Below are 16,373 nucleotides of genomic sequence, written 5' to 3'. Positions count from 1 at the left end.
AGTTTATAATTCTTATGTTTAGTTTAACATCCTTCTTTAGATTTGCTGCATCCATGCTCAGTTTCCCAAATATTATTTGACGTTTTGACCATGCTAGTCATAACACTGTCATACAAATCAATCAGAAATCACTTATTGTTAAGTAAAATGAATTAGGATTGAATATTTACAAAACTGAGTAAGGCACTTTAACACTTTAGAGACATATATCTAATGACACCTCTGCTTAATGTAACTGAAATAACATATTTGCTTTTGAACATTACATTTCTTCCATTTGGTTTCCTATTTTGAAAAGCTCATTCCTTTCTGAGTGAGAAACATAAAGTATGAAATAATCAATATCCCATTGCCATATTTACTACTTGCTTAAATTTTGTATTATTACTTGCCATTATTGAGTAAAATGCATGGAGATACAAGCCTAACTAAAAATATTAATGAAGCGTAAGGATAAGAAATACATCCAGATCCTGGATAACCTGATACAGTTCTGAGCATAACTGAGCAAGCATTTAAAATTTTCCACATTTAAAAATTTCTAAGCCAGAAGATGTTACTTAAACTACATAAGATGATGTGTGTTCATCTTAACTGTTATATAATTATTTATTATTATTTCTTGTTTTGTTTCACAAAAATATATGATAATGCTGTCATGTAAATCATATTTACTTAGACCTACTAAGTATTAAAATTAATACTGATAACAACACAACAATAATATTAGAAGAAATTTAATACTAACAATTTCCTTTTTTTTTTTTTTTTTTGTATTTTATGTGCCAGGATCTCTGCTATGTGCTGTATGTGAATTAAATTATTAAATCATCCTACTAGGATTGTGGGTAAGTGCTGCACAAGATATGATTCTTTTCCTGTAAAAAAAGATCCCAATTCAATAAGGAAAATGTATTGCCTCGTATAAAAGACTCTAGAGGTCAGGGACCCCTGGGTTGTTTAAGTCAGTGGGTGAACGATGTCATCAAGAACCCAGATTTTTTTCTTCTTTTTGGAACTGCACTTCTCAGCAGCTTTGTTCCCAAGCTTCCTCTCTTTGTGAGAGTAAAATGGCTTTGATTGTGTATAAACATGAGAATGTATAGTAGAAAATGTAACTCTGGTAGAAGGTAACTCTTCTTGTGGGACTTCCTTTTTTCAATGAGGGAAATTTCCCCAGAGTTCTTCTTGCTCAGTTCTCAAAATATGAATAAATAAGAATAACAATATAATGATAAATAAGATATATTTTAATCTTTATGCAGGATCAAGGTCTCATAACTTGTCCTACCCTATCGCTGAAAAGGAGAATGAGATTCTAGTGATTGGCTTAGACTAAGTAGGATTTATCAGTGTGAGTCAAATGAGAGAGAATTAAAAACATGAACAAAATTGATGGTATAATAGGGAAACTGAAAGTTGGGTAGGCAACCACTATGCCCACTATGATTATTATCATTACTTTGTATAAAATCAAACTAAAGATTAAAGAAATGGTTATATCAGCATTATAGGGGTAGGAATTTGCAGATCATTAATTCAATGAAGAATTGTCGGGTTGAAGTGATTTAGTAGCCAGTTATAGGAAGACAATGGCTAATAATTGATTATGAGGGAAGGAAGGAAGGAAGGGTGGAAAGGAAGGAGGAGGGATAAAAGAAAGTAGGGAAGAAAGGAATTTTCCTGGATTTTAGAGGGCTGTATCTGTGTCAAAATGCATATCTGGCTATTTTCTAGACCAGGCATTAAGACAGAGTCCAAGCTAATTCTTTGAATGTCTTCCCTCAACCTCTCCTTTTATTTTCTATTTAAGGTGAGGGATTCCAGAGCGTATTTGAATGCTGATGTAGTGATCCAACTCACAGGAAAAGAATAATGAAACAAAAAATAAGCAACCAAAGGGGCTGTTTCTTTCCTTGGTCACTAATGGAGAATAATAAGAGCACTTCCAGATTTATTTATTTTTCGACAGAGGGAAAAGCATTATAATGTTTGTTATGAATGAGAAAATATGTACATACTCAGGAAAGTTGAAAAATTATTCAGAGATTGATGAAGTTTCCCAATACTTTATTTATTTAAAGTATTTTTTAAAGTTTATGTATTTTTATTTTGAGGGAGAGAGAGAGAGGAAGTGGGGGAAGGGCAGAGAGAGAGAGAGAGAGAGAGAGAGAGAGAACCCCAAGCAGGTTTCACATTGCCAGTGTGAAGCCAGATGTGGGACTCAAACCTAGGAACCATGAAATCATGACATGAGCCAAAATCAAAATCAGATGCTCAGTGGAATGAGTCACCCAGACTCCCCTCTTTTTCCAAATATTTCAGTTCACATACTCAATTCTGATTTTAAAAATAATAATAATGTTTATTTTTATTTTTGAGAGAGAAAGAGACAGAACATGAGTGGATGAGTGGGGGGAGGGGCAGAGAGAGAGGGAGACAGAGAATTCGAAGCAGACTCTAGACTCTAAGCCGTCAGCACAGAGCCTGACATGGGACTTGAACCTCAAACCGCAAGATCATGACCTGAGCCAAGTCACAAGCTCAACTGACTCAGCCACCCAGGTGCCCCATATGATATTTTATTGTTTTCTTTACCCCTTTATCCTTCACATGATTCTTGTCATATGCCAACTATTAATTTTCAAGTTCTCTATAAAAATTAAAATACCATTCTGCTAAAAAATGTTACTAGAAATTATTATGCACTTCCACAACTAGAGAATGTAAGTATATCATAATGAAAATGTGGACTAAAACAAATATTTAGTATTTGAGTGGTGTCCAAATTTCAGTCTGTTAAACTATGTAAAAAGATTACACTTTCCTATCTAAAAATATAAAGGTTTATATTAAGAAGTCAGAGTGCCATTGTACTTTAATCATGTACTCATCTAAATGGAAATGAGCAGAACTAATTCTTTAGAATTTAGATGCTGAGCTGAACCAAACCTATTTTAAAAGAACAGGTGAATCTAACAGAGCCAAGGTAAGTAACTATCCTGTAAAATAAATTCATCTCTAACACAATAAAAAGATTGATTAAATACAAAGGTGACAGATTTGGTGCTTTGTATATACATTCAAATATCTTTTAAAATTGACCAAAATTTTAAAAGATTTTTTTAATTTGTAGGTATGATTATTTATAAAATGAAAATTTTGGCCAATATTTTTGTACTATCATTAATGGTATTGGATTTTACTTTATTTATTTATTTACTGAGGTGAATTGGAGACGTCAGGACAGCTTACCCATCCTCCCACAGACTGGACTAATGTACAAATAGATCCACTGTAATCGATTGTTCAGAAAACATAAATGCACAGGTCTACACTTGTATAATTGTTTTTCAAAAATAACATTTTCTAAATCCTGACATAGAGAAAATATTTACAGGGCATCTACATTTATAAAGAAAAGCCCAAAGCATAATTGTAAACAGAACACTGAGTAAATCAGTTTGAAACACTTGACAAGATATTTGGAAGCTACTATGAAAATAATTCAGATCTTCCCACATACACTATTAACATATGTATGTTTATATATTTTAAAAATCTGTAAAGAAATTTTTCTAACCCAAAGGATAGTCTATATCCCATCCCAGTTCAATCTTACCCACTTATAACAAGCATTCATAATTGTTTGTGCTTCATAAAGTGTGCTTTCTCAGGGCACCTCCGTGGCTCAGTCGGTTAAGTGTCCGACTTCGGCTGAGGTCATGATCTCAGGGTTCTTGGGTTCAAGTCCCGTGTGGGGCTCTGTGCTGACGGCTAGCTCAGAGCCTGGAGCCTGTTTCAGATTCTGTATCTCCCTCTCTCTGACCCTCCCGTGCTCACTCTTTCTCTCTCTCCTTCTCTCTCTCTCTCTCTCTCTCTCTCTCTCAGAAATAAATAAAACATGAAAAAAAATTTTAAGAATGTGTTTTCTCTAGATTCGTATAATGTTAATATCTTGTTTTCCTGGACATATAATCAAGTTTATCATTCTACTTAATTTAAGTTATATTTTGTTATATTTTTATAAAATATTGAATACACAATCAGAGCAAAATGTATTAATGCCTTTAGGATTACTTACTTGAGTGCATGTTTTCCATTGTTAAAATTAAGAATTAATAGTTTTGGGAAAAATTAAACATAAGACCTGAAGAATATTAATTTATGTTAAATAAAACACCTTACAAGTTTTTCTTTAAATCCCCTTTTCTTTTTTTTAATGTTTATTTTGAGAAAGAGAGTGCTCATATGTAGGGGAGGAGCAGAGAGTGAATCCCTAGCAGGCTCACAAGCTGTGAGATCATGACCTGAGCTGAAATTAAGAGTTGGATGCTTAACTAACTGATCCACCCAGGCGCCCCAAGTCACCTCTTCTTATAGAGAATTTATATCATGGCAAATTTTAGTTTATTCCAAAATTTAAGGAAGAAGACACTGATTTCATGTCAGTAATTTTCAGTGTCAGTAATTTTATTCATTTTTGTTTGACTTTGAAAACTATCTTAAGCAAATGGCTGATGCTCTCTCCTAATTAATAAAATAGCAGGAAGCATGATGAAATTCAATTTCCATGGCATAAAGTTTGCAAAACAAAGTTAAAAAATTACCTTAATTATTACCTACCTATAGGTATGTATGTGTGCATTTGTGAATGGATAGCTCATTTGGAAAATCATTCTTGTGAGGATTTTTTGGTATATTTAAATTTGTAAATGTGATTTAATTTGGAATTATTTATTGTGTAACAATTTTGAATTTTCCTACCCATTTAGATGAAAACGTAATTCATATGTGTTTTTAAAAATATTTAATCAGGTCCCCACTCAGCTTTAGCAGCAAGAAAATAACAATTGCTTTCGAGAAGCCACTTTCCTCTAGCATTATAACCATGTAATCCTTACTTTGGACTAAAGTACTATAAAAATAAGCCCAAACAGGAGCACTCTTCCACTGCAGAGTGATGTTCTGTTAGGTGTATAGCTCTTCCTCCACATCGACCTTATTCCAACCATGGTTCTGCTATCTTCCAGGGCCAGAGGGAGACAGCCAGCTGAAATTAAAAGACTTTGTGGGGGAAAAAAACAAAACACAGGGGATGTGTTTTAATGCCCAACCTGGAAGTAAAACACATGGCAGATGTACCTTTTTTATTTGAGAGAACTTGGCCACAAGGCCACACAGAATATCAACAGCACCGACATGGCTGGCAAATATTTAGCTGTGCTCTCGAGAATAAGAAGGGATGCAGTGATGTAGTGGTTTCTACAATAACCTCCAAACACATTTTCAGGACTCAGCTGAAAAGACAGGCAAAAGGAACCATTCCTGCTTGCATATTCCTGGTGAGATAGAGGTGGTAAATTAGATGTATTTTCTAGTATTTGATCTATTTGAAATGCAACATATCACTATGAAAAATAGAGGTAACAGAAAACAAAACAGAAACAAAACAAAAAACAAACGTAACATACTTACTAGTTCCGCCTGGGTGATTAATACCCCAGGAAGTCCCCAGTCCCAAGGGGGCACATCTAGGCAGAAGCTGTCTCTCTCCTTTTGCTAGAGGCTCCAGATTCCAAAATTAGCAGCCCTAATTTTTCTTGACTGCTAGAGATTAGAGCATTGTAAATTACACCACAGAGTTCCAATAAACCTTAACTGCAAAAAAAGAAAAAATGTCTGACTTCAGTGAAACTTGTTCTCTAGTTGGTGATCCTTCTGGTAAGCCACATTACTAGAGATACGCTCTAGGATTCCTTAAAAGCCCAAGGGTATGGTCCAAGGTTAGAACTCATGGATATTCACATCCAGTCCTGAGTCTGCAGTACTGGCTCTGTGACTGGCTGGCTGTTCCTGCAAGGACTCTAACACTTCACCACATTCAAATAGTCTAGATAAACCTACAGATCCTGAAGGTATTTTTGGATCTTAAATCAAGGCATCTCCTTTCTTACCTGTGAGCGCCTTTCTGTCATCCTTGGAAGCTTTAATGTGAGAGGAATTCTAAACAAAGAAAGTTCTCATCATGTTTCTCCTCCACAGAAAAGATATCAGGGTCATGATCTGTGATACATCCTGTCCCCCATAAAAAGTATCTTCCACACTACTCAGTATTCTCTATTCTTATCATTGCAACCACTTCATAAAACAAAGGGTCCTGAAATAATAGCTTTTGTTAGGCTACAAGTCTGTTGAATTTTTCCCCAGTGCAAAAACAAACAAAAAACCAAACAAAAACAACAATAACAAAACACAACCCTAAACACCTAAAAAACCTAATTCTCCGTAAACCATAGAGAAGGGGCCAGCATGAAAAAGAAACATTATTCAAAGGTAGTTTGCATTCTCCATATACATTAAATATTAGTGACTTCTCTACCAATATTACATAAATATTTTTCCTATCTTCCAAACATTCGATTACTCCTGAATAAACCAAGCTCCCTGACTCTTAAGCGACACAAGACATAGCACCCCGTACTTTACCTTCTACAATAACTGGTTTTCCAATTTTATTACTATCACCTTTCCATAGTCTATATGCTTGAAGAAATACCAGACAATATACCTTGCATTCACCACAATAATTGCAGTGTCTAGTACAGTGCCTGGCATAATGCAGGTACATAACAAATATTTCTTGATTAGATGAATATATCAAAATTTCCCCTGGAGTGAATTATTCCAATTAGTTAAAAGTTCAGGGTCTTGTCATTCCGTACTGTCTTTTTTTCAAAGTGCATGAAGTAGAAATTAGCCCTTTTCTGAATATTGTTAAATATTTAGATAAAAAGAAAAATAAATAATAAGAATGATATATTTTTTTTTTTCATAAGAAACAGTTCTCAATATGTGAAACCATAAAATGAAAAGCACAGCTTGCTTTGGAGACATTACCAGTATCTCCCACAGATCATCTTGAAAAATAGACTGTGAATTATATCTCATCACATTAATTGAGTATTAATTTTAGCTCTCAGTAAATGGTCAAACATAGTTGACATTTAACAGAGATCACAGAAGTAAAGATTGGTATCTTTTAAATAAGTTTCAGACTTATCAGACAAAACATGTTTCTTACATATTACTGTCAGGAAAACTATGATTAAGGCTTTTTCTTCTTATTTTCATTTTTACCATCGTTGTCAGTAAAAACTGAACTCCACAAGTGAATTGGGAGGTAAATTAAGAATAAGCAAGGGTGACACACAAAATCAAATGTTCATTTCACACAAAACATTTGCATCATGGTGAGCCTGGTTGACAGCAATCATGGTTTCTCAGTTTTCTTGATTTTTATTGATTATCATAAGAACGCAGTTGGCTAGCATTTGCATGTAGCTCTCTTTGTCTTCACCTCTTAATCTCCTTTCTAGATAAAGGCACAGAGAGATTAAGAAGAAAGAGAAGCAGGAGGAGGAAGAAAAGAAGAAGAAAGTGAAGAAAGAAAATATATTACATGATGTGATTGTTGATTTTATGTGACAACTTGGCTAGACCATGGTAACCACATATTTGGCAAGATGGGATTCTAGATGTTTCTGTTAAGGTAGTTTTTAAATGAGATCAATATTTAAATGCTTTCCATAATCATGGAAAGCAGAGTATCCGGGGCGCCTGGGTGGCTCAGTTGGTTAAGAGCCAGAGTACAACTCAGGTCATGATCTCGTGGTTCATGGGTTTGAGCCCCCGTGTCAGGCTCTGTGCTGACAGCTAGCTCAGAGCTTGGAGCCTGCTTTGAATTCTGTGTCTCTCTTTCTCTGACCCTTCCCTGCTCACACTGTGTCTGTCTCTCTCTCAGGAATAAATAAAACATTTAAAAAAATTTAAAAAAGAATAAAATAGGGAAAGCAGAGTATCCTTTACAATAGGGGGTGGGCCACACCCAACCTGTTAAAGGCCTTCATTGTAAACAAATGATATCCCAGAATGAAAAGAGAGTTCTACCAGCAGACAGGCTTGAGAATAAAACTGCAGCTCTCATCTCAATTTGTTGTCACTTAAGTAAATGTCTATAGTTCCTTTCTGGGAAGAAATGGAGAAATTATAACAATATGTACTAACTATGATGCTAGAAAAACCCTTCCGCCTACCGATCTTGCTATCTCACCAGTAAATGAACTACAGATCTGAAAACTGGCACAGTTCTTGGGAACCGAGCAAGGGATCATTACTCTTTACCTGGAGTGACCACCCTCATGGTCCTGTTCTCCATTCTTGCCATTTTTCTTATTTTAGATGTTAAACAGTGCCTTAGTGGCTGCCTGCCACTTTTGCCTGTAGGAATAGCATGCTCAATTAACTACCCCTACCACTGCATTTAGGTCATGCACCATGGCTGATTTTCTGACATTAGTGCTCATTCCTATTATCTTTAGTTCCTGCCATCGTATCCATAGATATTAGCTCTGCCAGCTTTGCTACTACCTTTCCTATCATCAATGAGCCTTACAGAGGAGAGCCACCTCTTTCTGTGTTGCTGGTGTCTCTCACCAATGCATTTCTGATGGCCTTGGTGGCCACTGTGGCCCCTCCCATGCTACCCAGCATTCTCTCTTCCTGAAGCTTCTTTATCGTGCCCTCAGCTATGTCTGTGTTGCTCAACACATTAACTAAAGGGACATAGATTTCTTCATTCTTCTAGAGCAGTGAGCTTGCCTCTTTCTCTGGGATCCTTGTCTGAGTGTTAAATCCCCATGTCCTCAGAAGAATTTTTCCTTATCCACTCTTATATTCTGGCTTATTATCACCTGTCCCCAAAATGCAATCCTGAGGTTCCTCCCTGACTCCTGACAGTACTTGTCAGTTAATTTTTACAGCTTCTTTAGTTTATATTTGCTTCTTTATTAGGCTCAACACATTACAGTTGAGTGATATTTTGATTTAATACTAGTTATCAGCCTATGGCCCAAGGGAGAAGAAACGGAGCTCTTGAAGGGAGGTTGTCACAAATTGGTGACACTTAGAGGACACTAAGGCTTTTTCTAGCATAGATAAAGTGCTAGTTTTCACTAGAGAAAAGTGGTGAATTACCTCTATGAACTCTGAGGATTCACAGAGCTCAGGAGGGACAATTTCTTCAGAAGCATCTATTTAGATAATCTATCTAAATGTCCTCACCTCATAGTTCAGGGCCCCAGGTTTTACCAAAAAGACCCTAGTTTATTATCATCTCTCTGCAGGGCATCAATACAGCTCATTAAGAATCAATTAATACCTCATTCCTTGAAGGCATTGGTTCCCCTCAAATCTTTCAAAGCCTAGATCATTGCAACTGCAACGGCAGTCCCCTCCACTGGACCTTTTTTTTTTTTTCTGGTCATCATAGTGAAATCATGAGCAATTAGGACCCCATCTTATGCTAGAACAATCCATATTCCCCCTACCACTGAAGATGGCATCTCCTTTTCTTGACAGGCAGTAAATATATCAGTCTCCAAATGCCACCTGCTACCTTTTTTTTCTAGACCATTGCTGCTACCTAAATAAGTTTGGTTCTCCTAGAGGGAATTGGACGTGAAGGTTTTATTGAGGATATATCTGTAAAAGGTAAAAGAGATGAAGCATTAGGAAAGGAGAAGCCTCAGACTTGCTTGTAGGGATGAAACCTACAAAATGAGACAGAGAGATAAAGAGAGTTGAACAGGAAATGTCTCAGACTGCCATTTACATCTGAGAAAGCTTTGGCCAAGCCTATGGAAATATCAAGCAATGATTTTAGAATCAGGAGTGTCTAGGCTTTACTATATCTACCATCCTCAGTAATTGGTTGGAAGCAAGCTGGGAAGGATGTCCTTGACATGAATATGGTGATGTTACCAGAAGCATAGACCCACAGTAAGAGATCTGAGTAGAGAATTTTCATAGCCACCCTATTGTTGAAACACTGACAAAGACCCTTCAAAGTATTACTTAAAACATAATTATATAAGATTAAAAATATTATTTCAAATTCTTTCCATAAAGTTGTAAGCACATTCTAGAATTAATAAATACAGTGTAAGGGAAAATAGTGAAACCTTCAGTAATGTCACAAAACCTTAGTTTGGGAATTTGAAATTTGGTTACTTATAAATTAATAATTTAATTCTGGATTTTCTGCTAAACTTAATATAATTGCTGAGAAAACGATGTTTACTATGAAGAACAGTTTTTAGGTCATAAAATTTTAAAAAATACAAGCTCTCCTATTAAGAATTAATTTTAATCAGGGCGCCTGGGTGGCTTAGTCGGTTAAGCGTCCGACTTTCGCTTAGGTCATGATCTTGCGGTTCGTGGGTTGGAGCCCCGCGTCGGGCTCTGTGCTAACTGCCAGCACAGAGCCTGGAGCCTGTTTCAGAGTCTGTATCTCCCTTTCTCTCTGACCCTCCCCTGCTCACGCTGTCTCTCTCTCTCTCTCTCTCTCTCTCCTATAAATAAATAAAAATTAAAAAAAAAAAGAATTAATTTTAATCATATGAGCTCTGACCTGAATTTAATGATTGGTCATACTAATGAATTTCTATGTAGATACGATGTACAGCTCAATTAGAATATTAGATTAGCAAAGAGGTACTAACGATACTGTGTGGTTATCATTTCTGAACATACGTTATTCAAATTTTCAGGATATTGAAATATTTTACTAGTCGACACCCGACTGTCATGTTTATATTTTGCACAAAGCAAGCAGATAATTCTCCTGATTTCCCATGACAGAATCTTGAAAGAAAAGGGATGTAAAATATGAGCTACAAATTTCAATACTTGGGGATGACAGTTGTCAGCTGTCTCCATGGAGAAGCTGTGGAATCTGAACATTCCTAACCTTAGGAGATAAAACAAAAGCTAAATTGCATTTTTTCATTTCACTTTTATGTGCCAGTCCTCTTACATTAGTTAAAAATTCACTTTTGTAAGATCTAGATTCCGGAAGCATTCAAACCACATACTTCTCAACATAATGAAAACCTTTTTGTGGGGAGAGTGGAGAGAGGTTGGACTATATGTATGTGTATATACACATATATGTGTGTATATGTATATATATATATGTATATCTTTTGAATTAAATAGAGTTTATAAAAGAAAAAGTAGTGTTATTGTCAAACTCTATACATATTTTTCTGTTTGTTTTTCCAGTTTTTATTGACATATAACTGATAAAGGGCACAAACCTTCAGTTGCAAGATAAATAATTTCTGGGGATCTAAGTACAGCAGGGTGACTATAGTTAATAATACTATATTGCATACTTGAAATTTGCTGAAAGAAAATATTAAGGAGAGATATTAAGTAGGTGAGAACACCACACATACACAAGAGTAACTATATCTATTGTTTTTAAAGTACAAACTTAAATCTATTCTTTGTTTTTCTTTTAAATGTTTATTTATTTACTTTGAGAGAGGGAAGAAGGGCATAGACAGAGGAAGAAGGGAAGATCTCAAGAGGCTCCACTCTGTTGGCATAGAGCCCTACATGGTGCTTCAACTCATGAACCATGAGAACATCATTTGAGCTGAAATCAAGAGTTGATTGCTTAACCTACTGAGCTACCCAGGTGCCCCTATTCTCTGTTTTTAATTTTTTTCTGTCAATATAGATGGTATTAATTTTACCCAATTATTTTGTCCCTCCTTATCTATTTCTTTATCTATTGCCATTGACATATAAAGGTTTTTTTCTTTGGGGAGGAGCTTAGATATTAACTTACTTTAACCAGTGAACTTTGAGCAGGAATGGCATGTGACAATTCTGAACAAAAATGGTTTAAGCCATTGCTTAGGTGTTTGCCAGATTTCATGTTCTTTTTCTCTGCCGAAACAATGACTCACCTCAAATAGGGGTGCACTTTAACTTACACTTAAGATAGATAAAAGAATGAGACAATGTGAGCTAACTCACAGCCCTGATATGCAATGAGAAAGCTGTATAAATATTGCTTGTAAGACATGGGAGCATTAGCAAAAGCTTGTACTGTAACAAAATTCACTAATATACACTTTGCCCTTTTTGTAATTTTTTTTTCTTTTGTGCCTAGTTTTTCTAATTTTTTTTCTGAATCTGCCTACTTTTTCTATTTTTTTCTAAATTGTGAAGTTAATAGATATTATTAGATTCAAATACTTTGCTTATATCTGTCACCAAATATTGCATATTTGTTAATAGGCAGTTGCTCACATATGGAAGATATTTAAGTGGGTCTTTGCTATAGCAACTAGATGGGAAAACAATGAACCTCAGGCTTTAATCACATCATAAAACAAACAAACAAACAAAACTCTCAAAATTGATCATAGTTCTGAATATAGGAGCTAAAACTGTAAAACCCCTAGAGGGGGAAATATGAAAAAATCTTTGTGAGACTGGTTTGGGCAAGGTTTCTTATAATATACTTGTAATTATCTTTGATGCCATAATCTTCACACCCCACAGTTACTGTTTATGTCAAAATATCACTTGCCAAATGTACCAGATCTCAGTTAATAATAGTTGAGAATGATAATGATCAGGATGCCACTGCTAGCCAGGAGATAACTAAAATCAGATAATTGCCATCAGGACACTAAGTTACATCAAAAATGCCATTCTGGGAGTCTGATTTTAGGAACACTTCTGAAATCAACTATCTTGGTCTCTGTTCTCCTAACAAGTAGATAAATGAGGAAAAGATTGTGTGTATAGTTCTATTAGGAACTATAATTCCAGGGAATGGATTGAAGGAAAAAAAAAAAAGGAATTTAAGAAACGGAGGTGAGATAGGGAATACCCGGTGCATTATTGAGCTTTCAGGATTTTGTAACAGTTTGTAAAACCATGTTACACTAGGTTTTATGAACAACTGCATGCCGGGACAGTCTTTCAGGAGAAGAAAATGTGAAGAAGTAGTTTATTTGTCCCAAATTCCCATTTGTCAGGTGTTCATCCCAAGGGGAATGATCTCTTTTGTAATTTAGATTGTGCATATGTGAATGATGTGAATGGATCCTATGATATCTCATTTATCAAGTCTACAGAGAAGCCCTAGTGAAAGAGCCAAGTCATGTGTATATACACATATAAGTACATATATATATGCACATGTGTATACATGTGTAACTACATATATTTATAAATACATATATATATATATATACACATTTTTATATATTTGGTATTTTGCTTCTCGGCTGTAGAGTTCATTGTTTCCTTTGGAGTCCACGTTAATTTTTTTTAAAAACATTTTTATAGATTATTGAGAGACAGAGAGAGACAGAGTGTGAACATGGGAGGGGCAGCTAGTGAAACAGGGTGGTCAAAAAGACCAAAAATGCCAAATAGAAGCGAGGCAAGATTTTACTCACGGCCGGGCCAAAACTGAGCTCCTGATCTCATGGAGAAATGCAGAGAATGGCCACGAACAAAGGTGACAGTGAGCTTATAAGGATCTCAGTAAGGCAGAATGTGTCATTATTTAGTTAACCAATTACATTCTACAGCATACTATGGTAACCAATTGCATTGTGACACTCAGGTGTTAGTTTTGGCAGAGACCTATCAACTTTAACTTCTTTGTCTTGAAATGACCAACCATAATTAGACATTTGAGAAGCTGTGGGGTAGTGACTACGTGATAGACCACCAGGCTAGAATGGTGACATGGTGTTTCTGTAACCTTAAGTACAGGTGTGGGTGTGGTCAGCCAGAACAGGGAAGGACAAGCTTGCCAAGTGGATTTACAGAAGCAGAAATAGCATGTTAGTATTCAACCATGCTTGAGATTAATCTACAACATGAGAAGGGGAGACACAGAATCTGAAGGAGGCTCCAGGCTCTGAGCTGTCAGCACAGAGCCTTAGGCGGGGCTCGAACCCACAAACCCACAAACCCACAAATTGGGAGATCATGACCTGAGCTGAAGTTGGACGCTTAACTGACTGAACCACCCAGGAACCCCTGGAGTCCATGTTAATTTCTAAGCCCATGGTTCTGAACTCCAAAAACTGATTGTTGCTATCAATACAGTAGATTAAGTGTATCCCTTAAAAGTCCCAGAATATTCAGCCACAACTCTATTTAACTGCTGGGGATATTATGAATTTGAACCCCTTTCTATTTTCCATATTTTAATTAATAAATATGGATTACTTTCATAATTTAAAGAACATCATATAAAGATTATTGAGATATATATGTATATTTAATTTTACCAAATTCTAAGGTAAAAGGCAAGAAGAGATGCAGTGGAATTATATTTTATTATTAGCAATCAACCTCAGATTTCATAAATAAAAACATAAATTTTATCAACAGGTTTAAATTTTGTATAATTAAATAAAGCAAGAGATGACAAAAATGTGAAAGTCTATAATGATGATTTTTCTACCATTCTAAGATGATTCTGCCATATACAAATTTATTCACATTTTGTTTCCATTTTTCATCTGTTAACTGTTTCAATACTACACTAATAATTTTAGTTCAGAATTCACAATATGCATTTCAATTTCATTATAACATTTTTATCTATGTTAAATCATAATTCTATTTATTTATTTATTTATTTATTTATTTATTTATTTATTTAAATTATATATATAGAGAGAGCATGCAAGCAAAGGAGAGTGCAGATGGAGAGAGAGAGAGAGTCCCAAGTAGGCTCCATGCTGAATGTGGATTCTGAAGTGGGGCTCAATCCTATGACCTTGGGATCCTAACCTAGTCAAAATCAAGAGTCAGATGCTCAACCTACTGAGTCACCCAGGAGCCCCATTTCTGCGTATTTTAAACAACCAGATATATGCTGAAAAATACATATCTGGAATCAACCAAATTGAATAAAATACTTTGGTATTTCAAATATATTTTTAAATGAAACACATGCCATACAAATATTTATAGTGGTAAACAAAATATTTTAAATAAAAAGTTGTGAATATAAGTTGAGACCATTGACAATTAATGTTCATAGTTCTTCCTCAAATCAAACATTATATATATGCTGTACAGGCCTATTTCTAAAGTTTCCAAACATATTGAAGTATTCTTCAAATTATTATTTTTCTACTTGAATAACTGTAATATCTGAATATAATATAATGATGTAGTATAATTTAATGAATGAAAACTCCTCTCATAGTTTTCTAAAATATAAAGAGATTTCCCTTTTCTTCCATCATTTTCCTTCATTATTTTAAGAGGTATAACTTAGCAATGTCTCTGAATTAAAAAGTATAGAAAAAAAACATTAGGCATAAATCACCAAGATTTACTTCTAAAATGTGTGCCTCTTCCATGACATTCAAGACAAATATTTCCTTGCTTTTGAATATTTTATAGAAGCTGTTACTGAAAGTTCTAGTTCTGAACCTAAGTATACGAATTTGATTTAAAAGTAAGATTGTCATGATTTTTTCTGAAGTATGATACTCTCTGGGAATATTTACCTTAAATCTGATTGATTAAATGGCTCTTAACAGTGTTATTTTGACTCTACAATAATATTTCAAATAAAATTATAAGTGATTAATGTTAAAACTAGATTATATTTTTTAAAAAAAGATCATTTAGGCCTCAAAGTTACTTACACCAAGTATTTGGCTGGTTTCTTTCTTATTCAGTTTTCTCAAAATATAGGACCCCCTCAATCTGTACTTAGTAAAATAAGTACTTATTAAAAGTCACTGTGTTATTCAGTAAGCTTATTATGTTTTCTCTAGCTTTTGTCACTTTATCTTTACAACAATCCTTCAAAATAGTTGGTACTCTCTATTTAAAAAGTTATTTGAGAATAATTTACCAAATATCTCATTGCCAGAAAGTGGGAAAATAACAATTCAAAAGGGCTTCCTGGCTTTATATTAATTGTTTTTTTCAGTAAATCATACTGGTTTTCTCTTAACTGCTTTGAATTACTTAAGTGCTTTAAGCAACTTCATTGTTTTTAGTCTCTGTTTATATTTCTACAAGCTCTTCATTATTTCATTCAACAAATATATGTTAAGCTGAAACTGTTGACATCTGAACAGTTTTGACCTCTCAAAATGACAATTCCATATAGTTATCTTAATATTTGTTGAGTGCTTCCTCTATGGAGGGAATAAAGCACTCTATTATTTATTTTCTCTATAACAATTACTCCTAAACTTAGTGAATCAAAACAATATTTAGTATCTCCTACTTTCTGAGAGTCCAGAATCGCAGGATGACTTAGCTGGGTCCTCTGCTTCGGAGTCTCTCATAGGCTAAAACTGAAATATCAGGGCTTTGGTCTCCTCTGGGAACATGACTGAAGACGGATCTAATTCTAAAAACTCCCTAATGCGATTCAGGATGCTGTTCCTCAATGGTTGTTGGACTAAAGCACTCAGTCCTTTTCTAGTGATTATCCAGAGTCTATTCTCAGTTTC

The 16,373-nt window shown here is 34.8% G+C and overlaps 1 long non-coding RNA gene across 1 annotated transcript; it reads right to left on the bottom strand.

Moving 5' to 3' along the window:
• Positions 1 to 5,135: 5,135 nt before the first annotated feature.
• On the bottom strand, positions 5,136 to 5,648 carry LOC120225379. Its single transcript, XR_005526793.1, has 2 exons — positions 5,479 to 5,648; positions 5,136 to 5,342 (listed from the first exon to the last, which is right to left on the bottom strand). It is a non-coding gene; the product is annotated as an uncharacterized LOC120225379 (long non-coding RNA).
• Positions 5,649 to 16,373: the final 10,725 nt, after the last annotated feature.

The sequence above is a fragment of the Hyaena hyaena genome, unplaced genomic scaffold (assembly GCF_003009895.1).
Source record: "Hyaena hyaena isolate Hyena2069 unplaced genomic scaffold, ASM300989v1 scaffold_1384, whole genome shotgun sequence".
Taxonomy (NCBI): domain Eukaryota; kingdom Metazoa; phylum Chordata; class Mammalia; order Carnivora; family Hyaenidae; genus Hyaena; species Hyaena hyaena.
The sequence above is the reverse complement of the archived record's forward strand: the minus strand, read 5'-3'. Positions and strand labels throughout refer to the sequence as shown.